Consider the following 26347-nt stretch of genomic DNA (forward strand, 5'->3'; position numbering starts at 1 on the left):
TCAGTATTCGATGACAGCGGTATCACCAGTGGGGGACTCGACCTCACCAGTGTTGACTGAGCACATATGGGACTAAACTCCATCAAGGACCCAGAACCAGTTGGCTGAGCCGCTATCGGAGGTATCCCTGGAGTGTTTTCTATGCACCTCCTTTCTGTCCCATTCTGCAGCATTGATCCCTGACCGCTCATACCCAAATTAGGCTGACTGTACAAAGGTACCGGTGGACCTACAGTAATGGGTAGTGATATCGCATCTGGGTTCTGTCCATTTCCCATGTTCTGAGACATGTTCACTCCCACACTATGGGTCATCATTGCCGGCATGCCCATCTGACTCCCCGTCATCTGAGCATGTGCGTTTCCCCCCTGCATCTGCTTTTGAGGCATCAAAAACTGAGTTGCTTCAGCTTGTGCCAGTGTTGGGTTGTAACCATTCTGTCCTCCCATTACAGTCGGATCTAGAATCATTCCCGTACTGTTGTCGCTGCTGTAGTACCTTGGGACCTGCGGCTGATAATTTTCTGCTGGTTTCAACATGGGCACATCTGGATATATTCTCCTAACCTGCGGTATCTGCGGGGTGAACAGTAAACTCGGGTCCTTAGATCCCGATGATGCTCCTGAACTCTGAGTTTCATCGTTCTGTACCGATGCCGGAGGGGCAGAACTGGTACTTGGACCTTGTCCACTCTCTGCATAAGGTGGTGGACGGTCATTCAGCAATTGCATAATTAACTCCTCATCCTCTAACTCCTCTTCTCTTCTCAACTTTTCCTCGTCCTCCCTATCCTTGGAACACTTCCTGTTTGTCTTACAGGTAGCTTTCTTACCTGTCTCCTCTTCTTCCTTAGTAATTGCGGGAAACAATTTTATCCCCTGCAATACATCTGACCTCCACACCTTCTGTGCATTATCCCACCTAGCGTCCGCTAGTGTCTTTTCTACCTTCCTTATCCTGGTCTCGAACTTATTTTGCTGCTTTTGTCTAGCCATTAGTTCCCAAATTGCTAGAGCCTCAAACTGAGCTGGCCTTGGAGGTACCTTCATGTCGTACATCGCAAATCTCAAATTCTCTAGAATCCTTATATTGAATGTTCCATGAATCGGGAACGCTACGCTCTTATGTTTCTCTGTCAGCTTGTGCCATTGCTTTAGCCAAAGGCACGGAGTTACCCCTTTTTCCTCCATTACAATGTAAGCTGGTGTACCTTCGGGCGGCGTCTCCTCTCCTACGCTCGCTTTAATGTAAGACTCCCCCTTCATCGCACTCCTTAATGCTTTAAAAAATTTCATTTTCTCGTCTTTTATTTCACAAAGTTTGTAATCAATAGGTGACTTTAATTCCCGGAATACTCTTCGCTTGCCTTTCCCCTTCCAATCGAGCCCTACGGACTGCGTCCAATCCGTGCGCGACCCTTCTCACCAACCAACCTATCCCAGCGCGGCTCCTAGTGACGTCACACTTACACACACTGCGGCTGACAAAGCCTCGCGGCTAGTCTTCCTTCACTCAGCTCCTCTTGTAACAACTTCTTGCATGTATCGCGAGCTGCCAAAAATATAAAACAGATCTGTCGGTTTACTACAGGAAGGGTAACACAATCGCTTCAGGACCTTAGGGATTTTTCACTAGCCTCGGCAGTTATTCCATCTTTCTCGGTCCCCACGTTCGCAAGCAAATCTGACCCGCAGACCTACTCTCAACTTGTCAATGATCTATTCTAGTGCACTTAGAATTTTGTCAAAGCCCGAAGTCGAAGTTTCTTTCACTCCCTTAACACACGTACCGACTCGTTGACCACGCCCGATCAACCTATTAAACCGCCCAGACCACAACATAAAACAACATACTCCGGAGTCTCTTGACCTCGCAGGGCCCGTCTCAAAAACAACAACCACGTGGACCTTTTTATGCACAAAGTGCCACACGCACATGAAGTTCGACGACTTCCCTACTCTCACACTCGGAGTCGCACCTCCGCTATTTCTATGAAGTTCGACGACTTCTCTACTTCTACACTCGGAGTCGCACCTCCGCTATCCTCTAAAAAGAAAAAAATTCCTCGCAACCTTTTCACACAATCTGCGGCAATAAGCTGTGCAAGCGCAAAACCCTAACTTCACTCATACCATCACTAGTACCGCCAACGCTGATTCCACACCTCCATTCTCTCCATTCGCAAGCTCCGAGATCCCGGGAAAGTCGCGGTGGACCTAGCCCATCATCATTTTCCCAATCAGTTTTATCAAAGAAAAATCTAATTCAACTTCTCTAGTGGGGTCTCAAAGGGCGTAACCGTTAATTCAACACCATGTACGTTAAGAGTACGGGGTCCCAAAGGGCGAAACCGTCCTCTGCTACCATCTACTGATAGAGCGTTCCGTATTGATAATTTACCTTTATCTGGACGCTCTTTAGGCCGATGAATCTTTTGGCTAAGTTGGACCCTCGACACCCTTAATCAGTCAATTTCATTAAATCAATAATCAATAACGAACATAAGCAATACCCTGATCAACATAACACTTAACAATTAATCCAGAATACATTTCGGCGAACCCTGACCTTTCAGTCAGGAATAACCACACCAGTTTATTCAAAGTTAGTGAATTTATTTCCCTATATTAACAAAGCTAGCACAATATAAATGTGTCTCAACACCAAATGATAAACATAAATGAACATTAATAGCTGTCCATAACGGCGGAACAAGTGCAATCTATGCAGCATTTGAATAACAAGGCATTCGATAATAGCAATGCAAATCACTAAAACTATAATCTGTAATGAGCTAATTGCATACATTTAGTCAGCATAACAAGGTCTCAAATTGCATCGTGCAACAAAAGGAATTCTCATCTAACCTCAAATTAGCATCGGCATGTGGGACTTCATACAAAAACAATTTAGCAACATAAATTTAGGAAAACTCCTAACTAGGGCTCTTATCAAAAATCAGCAGTTGGTTACCTAAAAGAAACACAATGCAATTTTACAATTTCCTTTCATATTTACCAATTACGATCAGCATTCAAGGAAGTCTTCGTCTCACAGGTACCGTTTCTCGATCGGCATGGGACGGGGCAAAGGGGCAGGGGTGGACGGGGCAGTTGCCTCACGGCGGCAAGATAAACTACTACTTCATGCAAAGGGATCAAAGTTAAAGTCTCTAGGGCAAGAATAATTAAAGTCTCTTTCTCTCGATTAGAGAAAGCATCAAAGTCTCTTTCAAAATGGCGTCGCAACAAGGTGGGCCATAATAGCTACAAAATGGCGCAATGTCGGCCAATAGCTGGTAATGGCGGATAATAGCTAGCTTTCCTCTCGTGCACCTGGTTTAAATAGACAACAGTTCAAATCCAGTAGGGTCTTCCATTGGAGGGTTCATAGGTTAGCTTCAAATGGTCCAATCAAAAACGACAGTTCTCAAGCTTTTACTTAAGCATACATTATCCTTGGAGACGGGTACGCAAGTTGCAACATTTTATACCAATTAACTCACTTTCAGAGCTTCCATTGTCCGCACCTGCAGATCGACCTTGGAGTAAAGAGAAAATATGCCAGGCTGGCACGAAACCTTAAGATAAGCATGTGAACGATCTCAGTGGAAAAGTACAGCTTCAAGCAGAAATACACGTTTAATAGCACATTGGAAAAATACGAGCATCTAAACCGTGAGACCAGGCAACTAGGCCAAAGCCTCCACTAAAGTTATGCTAAGCTAAAACATTTCAAACAAGCAAATCATAGCACACGTTTATGATTATGTCGGATTAATGCAATTCTAATACATCATGTTATATAAAGCACGCTTATAAATGTTGGCAAACTACTCTGAGGGCACATTTTGTCCCCGTACAATCTTCATTAGTTCGGTTAAAGTCACACATGATTATTGCTACACTACGTTTAAGCACTAATAAATGTAAAACCTTCATTTCAGCTTCATCACCCTCCATTATTCTGTTCAAATCAACTAACAGACTCACTTGTCATACAGTCACATTAAATCATACCTCCCTATACTAATACTTTACTCATATTTCCCTATACTAATCCAATCTAATCCTTTTGGGTTCTGGAGTAGCACATGGTCAGGAGTAGTAAGGTCTATATTAATACAATTACATTTACAATTACTCCTTTCAAGGGAAATACTAAACATTTCAAAAACTGTTATATAAGAAAGTGGAAACTACCCAAGGAATGAATGAAACGGAATGTCCGCTCGCTGGCTTGCTAGATAGGAGATAGTGCGCTGAGCAATATTGTTATTATTGTTATCATCATCATCTTTTTTCCTGTCATAGCAGTTTCCAATGCCCGGCCACGGTGCACAGGCAGGCAGACCTGTCCAGCACGCATGTGTGATCTGCGGACTGGTGTCACAACTCGCACTGACTGCAGCAGCAGCCCTTTCTTGGCAACTATGCCCGCCTTGGATACATTAGCAGGGCTTCATTACAACCTTGATGGATGGGATACTCCATCACAAACCTGACAGATATCCTGCTTGGTATCACAAGTTCCATCATATCATAAGGAACTTGTAAAACGGCGGACGGGATATCGTCACGTTTGTGACGGAGAATCCCATCTGCCAAGTTCATAATCAAGCCCATCGTCTCCATATTAGATCAGGCCTGGGTTTTATCACTAATTGCAAGCGTACAAAAACGTGCTGCTGATTCGATTTGGATACCATCAGTTCGTCAAAGGGAAAAAAACTCTGTTGAAGAGATAATGAACGTTTATCTAGGAGTAAACAGCAAGCAGTGCTCAACAGTATTTAGTACAAGTGACGTGAAGCAGGGCCATGGGAGCCCCAGGTAGCCCTGAATGAGAGAACCAGGGCTGGGAGAGCCAAGGCTGAGAGAGCTGCTGGGATAACATGGACAGGGGTGGGGAGTTGAAAGGGGCAACACTAAGCAGTAAGCCCAGAGGAGCGCAGGGAGAGGGCTGGGAGAGATGGGGGTTGGAGAACTGCTGGAGATGAGACCCCGGCGTTGTGCTGTTCTGTGCAGGGACTGGCGACTTCACGCTGCACTCCCTCAGAGCCTGATGTGAGTGTGGCCTCTCATAGGCATAGTGTGCCATCACAGACGGCTTTCTGTATCTCTTTCTATCTCTGCCTTTACCCTATCAATATCTGCATAAATCTGTCACTATTTCCGTCTTTAGTAGTGGGACAGAGACTCGCTTGCTGATTCTGTAGCCCATTTGCCCACGCTCTCTAATTTCAGCCCCAAGGCCTTGAATACAAATCCTGTGATTATAAAAATAGCCTTTCCGCATTGTGACCAACATTATGCCTATTTGTAAAGTAAATATATAATCGTAATTGCATACTGGAGAAAATCCATTCAGTTGGTTTAAAGAAACTGAGGCCCATATATATACTTTTTTAGCCTCGCATGTGCGTCAATTTTTTACTCAAAAGCGGCGCAAACTTCCAAAATACAATTGAATTTTGCAAGGTTGCGCCGCTTTTGCGTCAAAAAGCGGCGCAAATGCGGCGCTAAAAAAGTATAAATATGGGCCTGAGGGTAAATTTTTTCCTCTTTAGCGCCTTATTTACATCGTATTTAGACTCAAAATCGGCGCAAACTTCCAAAATACAATTGTATTTTGGAAGTTTGCGCTGCTTTTGCGTCAAAAATTGACGAAAATATGGCGCTAAAAAATATAAATATTTGCCTTAGTTTCAAATTAAACGTGTGTATAAAGACAAGGCAATACCACTCGTCTGTCAGATTAAAAGATTAGATCTGATTGGCTGATTAACATCAACAAAGATGTTTGGCAGCCCTATCAGGACTCGGGGACTCAGTTAAACATAGGAGGACAAAGTAGGGATAACCTGGTATTTTTTAAAACCTTTGAATACCTCCAGGATGGACACGGGACTAGAAGTCAGCACATTTAAAAAAAAATGAGGGGGTGGATGGCTCCTCTGCCTGAGCTATTTAAAAGACAAGAGAATCTCGTGGGGCCTCTGCAAATATATATTTTTTTAGAACAGAGTGGCGTGCGACCCACTTCCCAAGCCATTTTATGGTCCCAATGACAACATGTACTAGGACCTACACAATTTGTTTTTTTAAGAGGGGAAGGGGACATGTGGCCCTCTCTCCAAGCCAATAACTGGTCTCAGGGACGCTCATGCCCTGGAATTCGATGTGCTATTTATTTTGGGAAGGGGCGTGGAGCATGATTCTACCTACACTTTCCCCATAGGGCGGTGATCTTCACTGACATGTGAAGTGTCCCAAGTAGTAACTTTGCACTCATAGGGCCTCATTCACAAAGGCAACTTAGACATTTGAGTAATGTACACTTTTGAATATTTTTACAACTTTTTGCTAATTCATAAGTGTAAGTGTAAGATAGTACTAAAAAATAAACAGCAGTAAGTCCAACATCACATGTGGCCAACCACTGGTACTACAACACCTTCCCAAAGAAATTAACAGAGGTGAAGACATTTTACATTTAATTAAATTACATTATTTAAAAGAGATAAAATATAAATAAATTCATGTTAAAAATGTTTAAAAATAGTATACATTTGTTATTCAATTTTAAAATATGTAATACCTTATTTTAAATTAAAAAATGAAGGTACCAATATTTATATTAAATTATGATTAAAACGTTTTAATTCATTTAATTCAATTAGATCCATCACTTGTAATAATTATAAATGCATAATAATACACTTTTAATTTCAGAAAATTAAATGAAATTTAATTTAATACATTTCAATTATTTAAATATTTATTTCAAAATTGGATTGATAATGCTTTTAAAACAAATATATGAAAGTAATTTATATTAATATTTCATATAAAATAGTTGTAGTATTTCATTTAAAAGTAACTTTTTTAATTTTCCCTATTCTTTACCAAGAAATACTCTGCAGTCAGAGTGGAGACCTCTTCATGGTAAAGTACAGAGGCAATAAAAATGTTGGTCACCCTAGTATCAGAATTGAAAGTCATTGTCAGAAGGCGCCTTAGAGTAAACCCCAAACAACTGACATTTCTAGAGAGTTGAACAGCGAGCAAAAATCCTAAATTCAACTTTTATGTAAGTGTTTCAAAATTCTATTTTATTATACTCCAACTGTAATGTTCTCTAATCAATCCGAGAAGCATTCTTTCCAAGGATAAACACATGAGTGTCCCTAGCATCCGTGTAATTGATGCACATGAACATGGAGTCCACCAATTAAAAATATTTTCAACTTGGATTATGCCCTTGTCCTTTTTTTTTGGCTCGGCATGACTTTATTTGTGGGAGAGGAAGACTGAAATTGAGGAATGAGTTCTACGGCAGAGGGCCTGTCACATGTTCAAGCTCATCTGTTTTTCTATGTTCCCTGATAATGGTTGTGGGCATAAAAGAAATAACTTCACATCCATGTTGCAAAATGGGATGTAGGGTTATTTTGTTTTTTATTTGCATTTATTTCATGTTTGAACCACTGATAATTCATTAAAACAGGTTTCTAGATGTGTGCACACTATTTAGGGGTGCTCTGCATTGAAACATGTGTCTAGGTGTTAGACTTGGCATCCGTGGTGTGGTTTCTACCTGAGTTTTTGCCTTCTGACCTCCTGATCTGCTGACTGCGTTATTGCTGGCCGTAGAATTCTGAGCACTTTACCACTGCTAACTAATGCATAAGCGTTTGTGCTCTTTCCATAAAAAGTGGCAAAATTGGTTTATCCTAAATGTGCATATTTAATTTACTTATAAGTCCCTTGTAATGTGCACTACCTGTGCCTAAGGCCCATAACCTAAATACTACTAGTTGGCCTGCAGCACTTATTGTGCCACTAACTTAAGTAGCCCTTTAAGTATGACTCAGGCCTGCCTCTGCGAAGCCTGTGTGTGCGGTTTGGAGCTGCCATGATGACGTGGCAAAACAGCTCATTTGCCAGAAACATACTTTCGTTTTTAATACATATGTCACCCTTAAGGTAGGCCATAAGCAGCCCCAATGGTAGTGTGCAGTGTATTTAAAAAGTAGGACATGCAGTTTTTCAAGTCCTGGTAGTGCACAACTCTTACATTTGTTTTTCACTACTGCAAGGCCTATCTTTCCCATAGGTTAACATGGGAATTAGTTTATTGCATCTTAGATGTATAATTCACAATCTGGAAGAGGTATGTTTCTTTGAGTTTGGTGTCTCTAGAATCATAATTTAAAATCACAACTCATGGTGAAGTAGGATTTTAAATAGCAATTTTGAAAATGCCACTTTTAGAAAGATGGCATTTTTGTGCCTTAGCCATTTGGTGCCTGCTGCCTGTCTCTGATTACATGTCTGGGGTGGGGGGCAGGTGGGATTTATGTATTGCTCTAGACACACACACAAAAAGGGAGCTTAGGCATGACTAAATGGGCTAGCTGTGCCCTAATGGGCCATCCTGGCTAGGATAAGAGGGAGGAGCTGGACACTGCCTCACCTACGTCTGAATTGGCTGTTTGCTGTCCACATACAAAGGGCTGCATACTCCCTGCAGTGAGTATGGAGAAAGGTCAGGAAGAGCAGGAACTCTATGCACTTCAAAGGCATCTCTTTGAAGTCTCCCAGCTTCAAAGATAAAAAATGGGTATAACTACTGACCTCTGATAGCACCAACTCAGTACACTTCTGGACCCATGGATACTATGCCAGGAAGAGGGAGTGCTAATCTGCTGGTGTAGCATTGCAATTCGATTGTTAGGAACGGAGTCCATGTTGGATTTCCTGATCCTATGATACTCAATGGTAAAGGCAGGCCTGTTGTGGAACAATCCATAACCCCATGAACCATGTTAACTGTTTTTCACTCTGCTTGCTTGGAACGCAGTTATGATGCAAGGCTTGCCACAAAGACAGCACCATCATGTACTAAAGGATGCTAGCTTGAGCAAAATATTGAGACATCTGATTTCCTGTACACATTTTGTTTTTCTGAGTAGAAAGTCTCCTGAGCATCATGTGGTGCACGTAGGCCATTATTTTGTAACCACTGTAACTATTGTCGTCTGTCTGACTTTATGTACCAATTATTATGAAACTGGAATTTAGATTGCACTGTTTAAGAAATTGACTAGGTGGCAAATATTGATTGGACCAGAGATGAAATGCCTGGTCACAACATTGTGGTTTGAGGGTATAAAAGATTGTATGTAAGTTCTGCAATTAGTACTCTCGGCCCATATTTATACTTTTTGACGCAAACCAGCGCCGGCTAACGCCATTCTTATGTGCCGTGCGGGCACCTTATTTAAGGATTGACGTTAGCCGGTCAGAGTAAAAAAAAATAACTCAAACCAGGCAGCGCCGGCGTAGGGGAAAATGGGGATTGTGCGTCAAAAAATGGTGCAAGTCAGGTTTGAGTCAAAAATCAAGGCTCAAACCGGACATGTGCCATTTTTTGACGCACAACCCCCATTGAAATGACTCCTGTCTTAGCAAAGACAATAGTCATGCCCCCTTGCCCAATGGCCATGCCCAGGGGACTTCTGTCCCCTGGGCACGGCCATTGGGCACAGTGGCATGTAGGGGAGCCCAAATTAGGACCCCCTATGCTACTTAACCGGTACAGTGACTTGGACGAGGTGATCTCGCCCAAGGCACCGGTTCCCGGGTGCCTTGGACGAGATCACCTCGTCCTGCACCCAGGAACAGAGGGGAGTGCTAGTGCTCCCCCATGGGCCCCCCACCCACACCCCCCGGTCGTGAATGGAAGGGGAATCCCTTCACCTTCCACCCCGACACCCCCACGCCCCCTGTGATGTCAGCACGCATCGCACGCTGACAATCACAGAGGCCTCTGAGCTTCCAGCGCGATCGGAAGAGAAATGCAAATAATTTCTCTTCCGATCACGTGGAGGAGGCCGGAGAGGCTTCAAAGGGAAGGAAATGAATTTCCTTCCCTTTGAAGTCTCTCTGAGCGTTTCAAAAGACGGATTGTAAAGCAATCCGGCTTTTGAAGCGCCCACTAGACACCAGGGATTTATTTTAGAAGAGGAAACTGGCATGAGGGGAGCGACCCCTTGGGCCAGGGTCGCTCCCAGGGGGGGCATTTTTTTTAAGGCCTTTTCTGCCCTCCCGGGGGAAGATCGGCCTATTATTAGGCTGATCTGCACCCAGGGGGGGGCAGAAACCTCTAGGCACCAGGGATAATTTTTTTTTTGTTTTGTTTTTGTTTTTAGAGCTGGGGAGCGACCCCTTATGCAAGGGTTGCTCCCCTGGGGGGCAAATTATATTTAGGCTATTTCTGCCCCCCTTGGGGGCAGATTGGCCTATTTTTATGAGGCCAATCTGCCTCCAAGGGGGACAGAAACCACTAGATACCAGGGAGTTTTTTTGTTTTCGTGAATTTCACGCAAGGGGAGCGACCCCTTAGGCAAGGGTCGTTCCCCTGGGGGGCAAATTAATTTTAGGCCATTTCTGCCCCCCTGGGGGGCAGATCAGCCTATTTTAATTAGGCCGATCTACCCCCAAGGGGGGCAGAAACACCTAGGCACTGGGGATTTTTGTTGTAGGCAAGGGTCGCTCCCCTGGAGGGTGAAATTGAATTTAGGCCATTTCTGCCGCTTTTGGGGGCAGATCGGGCGATTTTAGGTCAAGAAACCTCTTGGCACCGGGGATCTTTTTTTTGGCGCCAATGTCACACAAGGGGAGCGATCCCTTAGGCAAGGGGCGCTCCCCGGGGGGATGGGGGGCAAATTTATTTTAGGCCATTTCTGCCCCCTGGGGGCAGATCGGCCTATTGTTATTAGGCCGATCTGCCCCCAGGGGGGCAAATTGTATTTAGACCATTTCTGCCCCCCTTGGGGGCAGATCGACCGATTTTAGGTCAATCTGCCCCCAAGGGGGCAGAAACAACCAGGCACAAGGGATTTTTTCTTTTTGCGCCAATGTCACGCAAGGGGAGCGACCCCGTAGGCAAGGGTCGCTCCCTGGGTGGTTTGGGGGGTGGGGGAGCAAATTTATTTTAGGCCATTTCTGCCCCCCCCTGGGGGCAGGTCGGCCTATTGTTATTAGGCCGATCTGCCCCCATGGGGGGCAGAAACCTCTAGGCGCCAGGGCTAATTTTTTGTGTGTGTTTTTTTTGTTTGGTTGTTTTTTTAGAGATGGGGAGCGACCCATTAGGCAAGGGTTGCACCACTGGGGGGCAAATTATATTTAGACCATTTCTGCCCCCCTTGGGGGCAGATCGGCCAATTTTTGTTAGGCCAATCTGCCCCCATGGGGGCAGAAACCACTTAGGCACCAGGGATTGTTGTGTGTGTATGCGTGTGTTTTCTTTAGGGAGGCAGCCCCTTGGGTAAGGGTCCCTCCCCATGGGAGCACATTACTGTTGGCCATATCTGTCCCCCATTGGGGGCAGATGGGCCTATTTTTGGAAGGCCCATCTGCCCCAAGGGGGGTGCAGAAAGCCCACCAGAGGCCAGGGAAGTTTTTTTTCCAAAAATAAGAGGGTGGGGGTATCGCCATACACCCACCCCAAATAAATGGGGCCAAAGTTGTTCTGCCCACTAGTGGGCAGATGGGGCAATTACCCCTGATCCACACCCCGGGGGGCAGAAAGTCTACTAGATGCCAGGGAATTAAAAAAAAACAAAAAATATTGGGTTGGTGTCTCCCAACCAGTATGGGCCTGGTTACGCCCCCACCTCAACTGAAGGGGGTAACAGTCTTTCAGCTCTCCCCCACACTCTAAAACATCTTATCCCACAGCAAGCAAGAAGGCATTTGATTATTTTGGGTTTTAGTTTTACATTTGGGCCATGAGAACTTGGCTTACTCTCACAATCGTCCCACTTGGAATGGTGAGGGCTGCACTTTATGGACTTTGGGACGCTGCCATGTAGAAAAATCCACAAGACCTAGACACATCTGAAAACTAAACATCTGGGTGATTCCAGACTGGTGTGTTTCACAGGCACCCCACACCATTTTTGTACCCACAATCCCCTGCAAACCTCCAACTTTGCTGGAAATCAAACATTTTCACACTTTTTTGTAATGGAACCTTCCGGAATCGGCAGAAATCCACAAAATTCCTACCACCCAGCATTGTCTTATCTATACCGATAAAAATTCTGCTGCACTTGTCAGCCTAAAATTTTTTTTTGGTGAAATGCCCTTTTGGACCCCCTTTGTTCCTCCTCAATATCGACATGTTTTTGGCTCTTCCCTTTCACAAGCACTTGGCCCACCTACACAAATGAGGTATAATTTTTACCGGGAGACTGAGGGGAACATTGGGTGGTATGAAATGTGTCCCAGTGCGGTGATCCCACACAGAAATGTGGGAAAAATGAGTTTTTTTAGCTAAATTTGAGGTTTGCTTAGGATTCTGGGTAAGAAAACATTGGGGGATCCACGCAAGTCACACCTCACTGGACTCCCTCGGGTGTCTAGTTTTCAGAAATTTCGGGGTTTGGTAGGTTTCCCTAGAAGGCTACTGAGCCCAGGACCAAAAACGCAGGCGCCCCCCTGCAAAAACAGGTAGTTTTGTATTTCATAATTTTGATGTGTCCACGTTGTGTTTTGAGCCATTTTCTTTCGTGGGCGCTTGACCTACCCACACAAGTGAGGTACCATTTTTATCGGGAGACTTGAGGGAACGCTGGGTGGAAGGAAATTTGGGACTCCTCTCTGATTCCAGAACTTTCTGTCACCGAAATGAGAGGAAAAAGTGTTTTTTGGGCCAAAATTTAAGGTTTGCAAAAGATTCTGGGTAACAGAACCTGGTCAGAGCCCCACAAGTCACCCCATATTGGATTCCCCTAGGTGTCTAGTTTTCAAAAATGTGCTTGTTTGCCCAGGTGCCGGCTGAGCTAGCGGCCAAAATCTACAGGTAGGCACTTTGCAAAAACACCTCTGTTTTCTGTCAAAAAATGGGATGTGTCCACGTTGTGTTTTGGGGCATTTCCTGTCGCAGGCGCTAGGCCTACCCACACAAGTGAGTTATCATTTTTATTGGGAGACTCGGGGGAATGCTGGGTGGAAGGAAATTTGTGGCTCCTCTCAGATTCCAGAACTTTCTGTCACCGAAATGTGAGGAAAACGTGTTTTGTTTAGCCAAATTTTGAGGTTTGCAAAGGATTCTGGGTAACAGAACCTGGTCAGAGCCCCACAAGTCACCCCATCTTGGATTCCCCAAGGTCTCTAGTTTTCAAAAATGCACCGGTTTGGTAGGCTTTCCTAGGTGCCAGCTGAGCTAGAGGCCAAATCTATAGGTAGGCACTTTGCAAAAAACACCTCTGTTTTCTGTCAAAAAATGGGATGTGTCCATGTTGTGTTTTGGGGCATTTCCTGTTGCGGGCGCTCGGCCTACCCACCCAAGTGAAGTATCATTTTTATCGGGAGGCTTGGGGGAACGCTGGGTGGAAGGAAATTCGTGGCTCCTCTCAGATTACAGAACTTTCTGTCACCGAAATGTGAGGAAAAGGTGTTTCAGAGCCCCACAAGTCACCCCATCTTGGATTCCCAGGAGTCTCTAGTTTTCATAAATGCACAGGTTTGGTAGGGTTCCCTAGGTGCCGGCTGAGCTAGAGGCCAAAATCTACAGGTAGGCACTTTGCAAAAAACACCTCTGTTTTCTGTCAAAAAATGGGATGCGTCCACGTTGTGTTTTGGGGCATTTCCTGTCGCGGGCGCTAGGCCTACCCACACAAGTGAGGTATCATTTTTAGCAGGAGACTTGGGGGAACATAGAATAGCAAAACAAGTGTTATTGCCCCTTGTTCTTCTCTACATTTTTTCCTTCCAAATAGAAGAGAGTGTGTAAAAAAGACATCTATTTGAGAAATGCCCTGTAATTCACATGCTAGTATGGGCACCCCAGAATTCAGAGATGTGCAAATAACCACTGCTCCTCAACACCTTATCTTGTGCCCATTTAGGAAATACAAAGGTTTTCTTGATAGCTATTTTTCACTCTTCATATTTCAGCAAATGAATTGCTGTATACCCGGTATAGAATGAAAACCCACTGCAGGTTGCAGCTCATTTATTGGCTCTGGGTACCTAGGATTCTTGATGAACTTACAAGCCCTATATATCCCCGCAACCAGAAGAGTCCAGCAGACGTAACGGTATATTGTTTTCAACCATCTGACATTGCAGGAAAAAGTTACAGAGTAAAACGTAGAGAAGAATTGCTGTTTTTTTCACCTCAATTTCAACATTTCTTTTTTCAGTTGTTATTTTCTGTAGGAAACCCTTTTAGGATCTACACAAATTACCCCTTGATGAATTCAGAATTTTGTCTACTTTTCAGAAATGTTTAGGTTTCTGGGATCCAGCATTGGTTTCATGCCCATTTCTGTCACTGACTGGAAGGAGGCTGAAAGCACAAAAAATCATAAAAATGGGGTGTGTCCCAGTTAAATGCCAAAATTGTGTTGAAAAATTGAATTTTCTGATTCAAGTCTGCCTGATCCTGAAAGCTGGGAAGCTGGTGATTTTAGCACTGCAAACCCTCTGTTGATGCCATTTTCAGGGAAAAAAACACAAGCCTCCTTCTGCAGCCCCTTTTTCCCATTTTTTAAAAAAAAACTAAGGGCCGTATTTATACTTTTTGCCGCACAACTGCGCCAACGCAGTTGTGCGTCAACAAATTTAACGCCATTCCAAAGCACCATGCGGGCGCCTTATTTATGGAATGACGTTAGCGGGCGGAGCTGACTGGTGTGCGTAAAAAAAAAGACCCACACCAGGCAGCGCCGGCGTAGGGGAAAATGGAGCTTGGGCGTCAAAGAATGGGGCAAGTCGGTCTGAGGCAAAAAATCTGCCTCAACCCGATTTGCGCCATTTTTTTTGACTCCCACCCTCCATTGACATGACTCCTATCTTAGCAAAGACAGGAGTCATGCCCCCTTGCCCAATGGCCATGCCCAGGGGACTTCTGTCCCCTGGGCATGGTCATTGGGCATAGTGGCATGTAGGGGGGCACAAATCAGGCCTCCCTATGCAAAAAAAAAAAAAAAAAAAAAAAAACTTACCTGAACTTACCTTAAATTCCCTGGGATGGGTCCCTCCATCCTTGGGCGTCCTCCTGGGGTGGGCAAGGGTGGCAGGGGGTGTCCCTGGGGGCATGGGAGGGCACCACTGGGCTCCTTCCGAGCCCACAGGTCCCTTAACGCCTGCCCTGACCAGGCGCTAAAAAATGACGCTAAAGCGGCTGGACGCCATTTTTTTTGACCCGCCCACTCCCGGGCGTCATTTTTGCCCAGGAGTATAAATACGGAGCACATGCCTCGGAGTCATTTTTTAGACAGGAACGCCTACCTTGCATATCATTAACGCAAGGAAGGTGTCCACGCTAAAAAAATGACGCAAACTCCAAGATCTTTGGCGCTAGACGGGTCTAACGCCAAAGTATAAATATGGAGTTAGTTTTGCGTCGGATTTGCGTAAAAAAAAAACACGCAAATCCGGCGCATACAGAGTATAAATATGCCCCTAAATTTTCACTGTATTTTGGCAAATTTCTTGGCCTCCTTCAGGGGAACCCACAAAGTCTTGGTACCTCTAGAATTCCTAGGATGTTGGAAAAAAAGGACGCAAATTTGGCGAGGGTAGCTTACGTGGACAAAAAGTTAAGAGAGCCTAAGCGAGAACTATTCCAAATAGGCAAAAAAAGGCCTGGCACAGGAGGAGGAAAAGGCCTGGCAGCGAAGGGGTTAAAAAAATAAAAAATTATACTTACCTCAACTTACCTGTACTTACCTAGGATGGTCCCCCCATCCATGGGTGTCCCCGGGGGCAGGGAAGGGCACCTCTGGACTGCGTCCATGGTCTGAGACCATGGAAGTGAGCCCACAGGTCCCTTAACGCTTGCCCTCACCCAGACGTAAAAAAACGGCGCACATCAGGCTGTGCGCCATTTTTTAAGGTCCACCCTCTCCTGTGCATCAAAATGATGCAGGAGTACACATAAGGCGCACAGGCCTTAAAGTAATTTTTTGGACTGGAACGCCCACCTTGCATGTCATTAACGCAAGCTGGTTTCCCGCATCCCAAAAATGACGCACATCGAGGTCTTTTGACGTCCGCGGGGTCGGGCGTGAAAGTATAAATATGGGGCAAGGTTTGCGCTGAATGTGCGTCAAAATTTTTGAAGCACATTTGGTGCAAACAGAGTATAAATATGCCCCTTGGTTTTCCCAATCAAAGACTCCTTGTCACATTAAAATAAGTTTTCCTTTTTACCTTTCTTGCCTAACTCCTATCTTTGATTTTTTCATGAGTTTGGAAGCTGGACTACTACTCTTCTGGACTCCTAATACGCTGTGCTGACCTGCTATCTGCTGCCCTCATGCCGGGCAGTGAGAAGGACTGGACCTGCTTCTCTCCCACCCAGAACTCAGAGTTACTCCAAGGGCCATCCAACCGGTCCCCTAATTAAGGTCCACGGGACATAAACCAACCTACATCTACACCTAGACTCTGCCACCTGGCAATCTGCCCAGCCAAGTGGTGCTGCTCCAGTTCTGGCCCCTTGGCAGTGGGCTTGAGGTTTTTACTGCAGCTGAAATGATTAATCGCTGATGCTGCATTGATCAGAAATGGCGAATCACCCCTGTTGTGTGGATCAGAACTGGTGCATCCACCCCATTTCATGGATCTGGGTTGCGGCATTACCTTCCTAGTACTGATTGTCCACAGTGTGTTGCCCTTGGAACCGCCGCATCTGAGACCTGATGCATCGCTGCTGTTGGGTGGAGAAAATCGACTCATCTTCGTTACTGTATGGGAAAGATCAACGCATCACCTCCATTGCGGGGATCGACACCAACGCATCCCTATACCTCCAACATCAGCATAACCAGGATTAAGGTACTTTGGTTCAGCAGACTCAATGGGGTCTCTTTAGCTGGACCATGCCTCATTGTGGTTGGCCTGAACTTTTGACTTTTGGCATTGTCCCGTCAGTTATCCCTGGTTGGAGCTTCTTGTTTTTAAGCACTATTTTACAGTTTATTCTTTAGAAATTCACATCTCAAATTCTACACATTGGGTTTTCGTCATTTTGGGCTTGTTGTATTTATTAAATTAAGTGGTCTTTTTCTAACCAGGTGTGAAATCTTTTTGTATGGTGTTTCCACTGTTTTACTGTTTGAAGAGTTGCACAAATACTTAACATATTGCCTCTTAAGTTAAGCCTGATTGCTCTGTGCCACAGTTCCAGAGGGCGAGCACAATTAATTTAGGGTGTGTTTATGATTTACCCTGACTAGGATTGAGGTTGTATTTGACCAGGGTTCACACCCCAGTCAACCTGTAACCCAATTTCTAACATTGGTGATCGGTAAGGATAAGATATGTGTTTGTGCAGTGCCATAAAGTGATTTGGTTTACACAAGCATTCCACATCTAAGACCAATTCAAATTTCAAAATCTTTCTGATTGGCTTTTTGTTTTTTATATTAATTCTTACACTACCTATTTATGGTTGTGGTCTCACCTACGATAATGGAGTTTGAGCTGGTCACTATGGAATTCTGTAGCGTGGCTCAGCTCAAGGAGTTTTGTAAAAAGAGGGGACTTCCAGCAAAGAGCTCCACCAGGAAGATGGAGTTGCAAAAGGCACTGTGGGCCAGATTAATAAGGCCCTTGTGCTCCTTAGCACCACATTTCTAGATTTTATTTTGCTGCAAATGTGATGTAACAGGCCACGACCATAGTGCCATATTTAGAAGGTGGCGCAAACTAGATTTGCGCCACCTTGTAAACCCTTTGGGCCACATCATGCATAATATATGTATGATGTATGCAAAGGGGGTGTTCCCTCATTAAAAGGCCACTAAACAAGGCGCAATGGAATTTACAAAAAATACATTGCACCATTTCTAGCGTCATTTTTAATGCCTGCTTAAAGCAGACGTTAAAATGAGGCTTCATTGATTCCAATGGGCTACTTAACACTATAATGGATTAGCGTAATTTGTTTATGCCAATCCAGTATAGAGTTACAATAGCCCCCCAAAAATACGCTTTTGCCCCTAACATGCGCCCTAGTATGTCCTATTCTAAATACGGCACTACCATGGTGGCATTAGGGGACACAAAGGGCTGCAAGGAAGGTGTGGCATCAATAGTGATGCACCACTTTCTTGGAAATATGGCCCTGAAAACCTGAGCAGAAGTCCACCAACCATTGGCTACAGCAATAGAGGATGAAACGGATAGCAAAGGAGAGGATTTGGATACCAGCCCTGTAGTCAGTCCTGCAGTTGAAGGGAATGAGGTGACCCCTGAATTGGTAATGGCTCCTCGTGCAGGGAGCAGTGTCTCTTTCAGGGGCCAGAACCCACAGGAACTGGAGGAACGGAGGGAGGGAAGGAGGATCAAGCTAGAGCTTGCCAGTCTGGAGCGGGAGAAAGAGGCAAAGAAAGTGGCAATAAAGGAGTGAATTATGTTGGAGTGTTTGGCTAATGAGACCAATCTTAAGGAGGTGGACATCAAGGCCAGACAGGAAGAGTCCATCAGTGATGGTGGCTGCATTTCCTCAATGCTCTCTGGAGATAGGAGGGTCCATATACCCAAAGGTCTAGTACCTGGCTTTGTTCTTGATGATGACATTGACAAGTGGTTTGAGGCTTATAACAAATGCCTTGTTGATACACAAGATCCCTGATGAGGACTGAGGGGCACATCTGGGGAGGCGTATCCCTGGCAAGGGGAGGGACACTCTACTGGCTCTAGATACGAGAGACAGGATGAGGTATCCCCCATGAAAGAAGCCCTTGTCAGGAATTATGGTCAGACCACAGAAAAGTACAGACAGATGTTTAGGGACAGCCAGAAACTGCCCCAAAAGAAATGAGGGGATTGTATGTATTCCTTTTGCAAGGCACTGAATGGTTGGGTGAAGGGCAGTTAAGTGGTAGATTTTGAGGGACTGTACAATTTGATTGCAAAAGAACACATATTAAGTCTTTGTTTTGCAGATCTGTGCCAACACCTGATTGAGAGTAAGCTCTCTAACCCCAGGAAGCTTGCTAAGGAGGCCGACCGGTGGGTCAACACCAGGGACAGTAAGAAGGCATCTGGGGATCACCACAGTCTGGGCGGGGCCCCCATCAGAAGAAGAAGAGGGGAGTTAAAAACAAAAGCAAGGAGTTCTCTAAAGGGCCCACAACCAGTTCCTCGGGTCAGGACTCCCACCCCCCTCACTTGAAAAGAAGAATAGATGGTTCCCTGATAGTAATTATTAAGGGAAGGCATCCCATACGTTCTATGAGTGCCACAGGAAGGGCACTTCAAAGGGGATGCCCAGTGTCCCAAGTGGGCACAGCCCCCTAAAAGTGGTCAGTCACTGGGTTTGGCTAGTGTAGCTCTTGGGGAGGACATTGTCCCAGATAGTGTGGGGCATACAGAAGAGGTTACCCTAGTGTCCCTGAGTGACAGAAAGATGGTACAGAGGACCCTCACGCCTTGCAACACTAGGAAATATAGGCAGTGGGTCACCATCAATAGGCAGAGGAATGAGGCTCTGAGGAATACTGCAGCCAGCATGACAACTCTCAGATGTCATCTGGTGTCCTTAGAGCTGGTAGTCCCTGATATATTCCACCAAGTTGCTGCAGCTGACAACCATGAGAGTAACTACACAGTAGCTCTGGTTCCCCTTGAATGGAGGAGAGGTCTCAGGTTCTTTGAGGGTAGCTGTGAGTCTGTCCATGTCTGTGGATTGCCTATTTGGCAATGACCTGGAGAGTACTGCCTGGAAGGAGGTGGAGCTCAAGTCCCACATGGATATGATAGGGATGCCTGAGTAGGTGTACCTGACCACACAGTCCATGGCTATCCAAGGGGTCAGTCAGGAGGACCTAGAGCCTGGAAGAAAAGCCCAAGGGCCTGCCAGGAAGAGGAAGGGAAAGGGGCATAGGAAACTTGTTCCTGAAACTCCCACTGTCAGATAGGAGGCTTACCCTAAGAGGGGGGGCAGAGCCTACATGGGGGGATTTGGCTGAACTGGGGAACCTATCTGAGCAGACCAGCTGACAACAGGAAGTGGGGGGGGGGAACCAAAGAGGAAATCTGCAAGTGGCAGAGGGAATTTCCTACTTCTGTAGGTCTAGAGGTGTGGTCTGAGGCCCAGGCAGCTGGTAGATTGGTAAATTCCTGATCTACAGGGAGAATGGTCTACGATATAGTGAGCCTAAGGCTCCTGAGCCTGGTGCAACTCATGTGTTGGTGGTCCCCCAGTGCTACAGGACCTTCCTACTGGGGCTGGCTCATGATGTACCTCTGACAGGTCATTTTGGGCAGGACAAGACGTATGGCAGGCTTGCGCTGCACTTTTACTGACGTTAGATGAGGAAGGCCTCAGATGTGTCCCACAGATCCTGTCCTTCCTGCCATGCCAGTGGCCAGACAGGGGGGAGTTCATAGCCCCCTCATAACATTTTCCTGTCATTAGCACCCCTTTTGAAAGGGTGGGTATCAATATCATTGGGCCTCTGAGCCCCAAGACAGTCATGGTCTTGGTGAACCATTCCACCCGATGCCTGGAGGCTAACCCTCAGTGACTGCACTCACAGTAGCCAGGACACTGATGGGGATCTTTACTTGTATGGGGTTCCCTAAGGAGGTGGTATCTGACTGGGATACATACTTCATCTCAGGGTACATGAAGGCTACGTGGAAGGAGTGTGGGATAACCCATAAGTTCCCTTCTACTTACCACCCACAAAGCAATGGGTTTGTGGAAAGGTTCAACAGGACACTAAAGGGCATGATTATGGGCCTACCAGAGCCCATGAGGCAGAAGTGGGACACCCTCATGCCCTTGCCTGTTGTTTGCTTACAGGGTGGTACTATATAGAGGGGATGGCTTCAACCCCTTTGAACATCTTTATGGGCACCCTGTGAGAGAACCTCTCAGTTTGGTGAAGGAGGGCTGGGAGCAAGCTCCCAGGAAAGCCTCCCAGGATGTGTTCAGCTAATGGAACTCCAAAACCCGACACCATGCTTCCAGAAGCTAGTACAGAAGAAAATGGAAGTCATCCAGGAGGACATGAAACTGTTGCATGACCAGAATGTCACTCTAGTAGAGTTTAAGCACAGCCAGAAAGGGTGGGTGATAGATCTCTAGGCCCTGCAAGACTGCTGGTCTCGGAATTATGATGTGAAGCAGTGCAAGAGTGATGTCACCTACCTGGTGGACCTCAAGGCTCCCAGGAATGCTTTGAGGATCCTGCATGTCAGTCGCCTGAAGCCCTACTTTGAGAGGTACGCCTTAACCATGCTCCTGTTTATTGATGTTAGGATAAAAGAGGAGAGTGAACCCCTCCCCAACCTCTTTTCTTCTGAGGAGCAGGATGGGTTAGTGGAGGGTGGCCCCCTCTTCCCTTCGCTAACCATGGACCAGCAAAGAGACTGCAACCAATTGCTTGGGCAGGTTACCTCTTTATTCTCCCCTTCCCCAGGACTCACTACATGATGTACCTTCAATATTGATACTAGAGACAGTATGCCCATTAAGAATAAAATCTACAGGTTATCTGACAAGGTGAGAGCCAGTATTAAGCAGAAGGTCTCCAGGATGCCGGCATTAAGGGTTATTGAGCCCTCAAAAAGCCTTTGATCGAGCCCAGTGGTGTTAGTCCCTAAGGTCACCCCTCCAGGTTTCACACCTGAACTTAGGTTCAGTGTGGGCAACAGTGAGCTCAATGTGGTCAGCAAGACAAATGCTCACCCCTTCATCCGATCTAATGAGCTCATGGATCGGCTAGGAGCTGCCATGTTTCTCATCTAGGTAGGGGCAGATTGCCTTACCCGTGGGGGCCAAAGAGAGGTCTGTGTTCCCTACCCCAGAAGATCATCTCCAGTTCTGGGTAATGCCCTTCAGGTTGAAGAAAGCCCATGGCACCTTCCAGAGCCTTGTCACCCTGGCACTGGATGGGTTGGAAAGCTTCAGTGCCTCCTACGTGGACAACATTTCAGTCTTCAGTTCTGGCTGGGAGGATGGCTGTGCCACTTCAAGGAAGTGTTTCAGGCTCTGCAGAGGCCAGGCCTGACTATCAAGGCCAGTAAGTGCCAGAGAGGGCAACATGCAGTAGTCTACTTGGGGTCCAAGTGGGAGGAGACAAGGTGCAGCCAATCCAGGTAAAAATTGAAACTATCCTGACTTTGGAACCCCCTTTTAAGACCCAGACAGGGGTGAAGGCCATCTTTGGCCTCACTGGCTATTACAGGAGATTTACCAAGGAATATGACAACATTTTTGCCCCCTTGACAGAGCTGAACAGAGGCGTGCCAGAAAGCTTTTGATGCCTTAAAGGAGGCCATGTGCACAACACCTGTGCTGAAGGCCCTTGACTTCTCCGAAGAGTTCATTGTGCATACAGATGCCTCAGAGCATTGCATAGAGGCTGTACTCTCACAACTAAGTGAAGAGGGACTGGAATAACCTGTATCCTCCATCAGTAGGGGGTTACTACCCAGGGAACAGAGGTGATGTGCAATAGAGAGGGAAGCTTTTGCTGTGGTCTAGTTACTGAAGAAGCTGAGACCATACCTATTTGGTGCTCACTTCCGGAGCCAGTCAGACCACAGACCCCTCAGATGGTTAATGTAGAGGAAGGGTGAAAAGCCCAATCTGTTGAGGTGGCCCACTTCCGTACAGGGAAAGGGCATTACGTTGGAACACTGCCCTGGAACAGACCACACCAATGCTGATGGTCTCCCCCATTTCTTCCACCTAGTGAACTCCCAAATGGTTGGGTAGCTCTCCACACTTTCAGATGTGGGGGGCATGTGTTAGTCCTGGCTTCCATTACATGGCTTTCCCCTGACTTTTTGCCTTCAGACGTCTTGTTTTGCTGACTTCGTTTTTGCTGTACTTAGAATTCTGCACAATTTACTACTGTTAATCAGTGCTCAAATGCTTGTGCCCTTTCCCTAACATGTGGTAACATTGGCTTATCCCAAATTTACATATTTAAATCACTTATAAGTTCCTAGTAAAGTGTGCTACCTTACCTGATGCCTGTAAATTAAATGCTACTAGTGGGCTGTCAGCACTGATTGTGCAACCCACTTACGTAGCCCTTTAAACATGACCCAGGCCAGTCACTGAGGAAAGCAAAATACAAACGCTGTGGGATAGCGTAACTGGATGGACGGAATGCGGAACCAATCAAACATTCACCCCCAGTCACAGATCTGGGTTTAATCCATCCATTATTTTGCTCACCATGCCACCCTAGTTTGAACCCAGCCATATGCAAATCAGTCTTGACCCTGTTCCACATGGGAACAGTCCAGCCCGAACTGCCAGGCCAGGTTCTCCCTGGACCGGAAACAAGCATCCTGGGACCGGTTTCGGGGTTTCACCCCTCTTCAGCCAGGCTAGCTTGAATCCAGTGGCACAGTGAGCCCGGGACCCACGTCTGGGCATACCCGGCGCACTTAGGGCGGCAAAAGCAAAGCAAAATACAAACGCTGTGGGATAGCGTAACTGGATGGACGGAATGCGGAACCAATCAAACATTCACCCCCAGTCACAGATCTGGGTTTAATCCATCCATTATTTTGCTCACCATGCCACCCCAGTTTGAACCCAGCCATATGCAAATCAGTCTTGACCCTGTTCCACATGGGAACAGTCCAGCCCGAACTGCCAGGCCAGGTTCTCCCTGGACCGGAAACAAGCATCCTGGGACCGGTTTCGGGGTTTCACCCCTCTTCAGCCAGGCTAGCTTGAATCCAGTGGCACAGTGAGCCCGGGACCCACGTCTGGGCATACCCGGCGCACTGAGTCACTGAGGAGCCTGTGTGTGCATGTGTGAAGTTTTGAGCTGCCATGTCGACCTAGTAAAATAACTGTTTTGCCAGGCCCAAACTTTCCTTTTTAATACATATGTCACTCCTAAGGTAGGCCCTAAGCAGCCCCAATGGCAGGGTGCAGTGTATTTAAAAAGTAGGACATGTATTTGTTAGGTTTACATGTCCTAGTAGTGAAAAACACTTTCATTTGTTTTTCAATACTGCAAGGCATATCTCTCCCATAGGTTAACATAGAGATTACCTTATTACATCTTATAAGCGTAATTCACAATCTGGAAATGATACATTTTTCAAGATTTGTGTCTCTAGAATCACAGTTCAAAATAGCAACTTATAGTGAAGTTGGATTTTAAATTGCAATTCTGAAAATGCCACTTTTAGAAAGTTGGCATTTTCTTGCCTTAGCCATTTGGTGCATGCAGACTGTGTCTGATCACATGTCTGGTGTGGGGGACAGGATGGATGGGCTTTGCGTATTCACTCTAGACAGACACACAAAAATGGTACTTAGGTGTGACTTGATGGGTCATCCTGGGCAGGATGGGAGGGAAGAGCTGGCCACATCCTCATTAACACCTGAATAGGCAGTACCCTGTCCACACAAAGGGCTGCACACAGCCCTATAGTGAGTCAGGAGCCATGGCAGGAAGGGCAGGGACATCCCACTTCAAAGGCACAAATTGGTACATGTACTGGACCTCTGACACCAACAGCTCAGTACAGTGCTCTGCTGGACTCCTGTTTTGCTGTGCTGACCTGCTGGTTGCCTCCCTCTTGCCGGTGAGTGAGAAGGGTTAGACCTGAACCTCTCCAACCTAGAACCCAGAGTGATTCCAAGGGCCAGCTAACTGGTCTCCTGATTGAAGTCCTGATTGAAGTCTTGGGGGTATAAAAGACTTCCAACCAACCTACATCTATGCCTATACTTTGCCATCTGTGAGTCTGCCCTGCCAAGTGGTTTTACCCCATTTATGGACCCCTGGAAGTGGGCTTAAAGTGTTTACTGCAGCTGCAATTATGCACCACAGCCCGCTGAGCCCTGCAATACTGCTTTTCTGGGATGTATCAATCATTTATGGTCTTTTTGTGACTTACCCTGACTAGTATTGTGGTTGCTGCTTGACCAGGGTTCACACTCCAGTCAACCTGTAACCCCATTTCTAACAAAAGGCTATATGGGTGCTCTTTTTGTGAGGACCAGATTTGTCATACTTTATTGCTAATAGTAAACATGAACAGAAAGTGTGAAAGGAGTAAGAGATCTGATGTATAATCATTGGATGATAGTGTATGGTTGGAAAGAAGTGTGGGAGTGTTAGTTGGCCTATTTTGGACGTATTTTGTTGTTGTACATTTATGACATAGACTACCCAGCCATTATGTAGATAAATGTGTAGCTGAATTTTGCATAGGTGCAGCAGAGTACAGAGAGATAAAGGGTGTTATGCTAGGGAGGAGCAATCTTAAATATACAAAGAATTATGCTCTTGAGTCCACTTAGCAGCAGCATGGAGCCATTTGTAAGAATATTTATTATGCAGTCTGATTATATGGCTGGATTGCTTCACATCACAGCTTAAGAGAACCAATCATTGAATGAAGAATTATAAAAGTTGTGTGAGGAGATGATCGAGGTGCAACAGAGAGTAACACACTAAAATGGGCATTATACAGTAAATAGTTCTTAGCTGGGAAAAACAAAACACACTCTTCTCTGAGAAGTTTCGGACCCAGTCTTGCAGTGGCCCATCTTAATTCTTGTTCCTAAAGGGAAAGTCACTCCTGGTCTTTTATATGGCTCTCAAGTCATGAGGAAGACTTGTACGACCATCGTCTCTTTTCAAACTGGAATCCAACAAGAAATAAGGCAGTTAACTTCCAACTGGGCAACTGCTTTTTTCACACAAGATGAAGCCCTTCTTCAGCCTATTGTGTCCCTGAATCAGTTTTCACAAAAGTCACCCACATAGAGAAGCTCTAGTCTTGCGTTTCAGTAGAGAATTGTTGTTAACTTATTGTTACCTGATGCTTCCTCACAAGCCGATCAGGCAAGATTCTCTCTTCTGATGTTTTCTTCCAGATGCTGTAATATTTTGTTGGTGGGGTGTAGCTTTTATCTAACACATTAACTGGTCATTGTTTACTTCTGTTCTGCATTGTTCTTGACTGTATACGTTCACAGAGACCTTTATTCGGGATGATAGACCTCAGACTCCCTTCTAAGGAACTGATAGTTCCTTCCCAAAAACAACCTCTTGTAAACCAGTAACCACACCTTTTCCTCATCTGAAAACAGGTTTCCCTCCAATTCTGTGCCTACATAAATGACTGCGAGGAGTCTATCTACTATCATTTGAGCGTTTTTGTAGCATCGCCCACCACAGTTAAGGGTTCAGTGCTTGCCCAGCAAAAATCTGTTTTTCTTTTCAGGTTGGCATATTACTGCGTGGCAGTATATCTTCTCACACCTCTTTGGGATTTGAATTGCTGACACTGGTTGGAAGGGAAACCCAACAAAATTGTTATAA

The sequence above is a fragment of the Pleurodeles waltl genome, chromosome 3_1 (genome assembly GCF_031143425.1).
Source record: "Pleurodeles waltl isolate 20211129_DDA chromosome 3_1, aPleWal1.hap1.20221129, whole genome shotgun sequence".
In the NCBI taxonomy this organism is placed as follows: Eukaryota; Metazoa; Chordata; class Amphibia; order Caudata; family Salamandridae; genus Pleurodeles; species Pleurodeles waltl.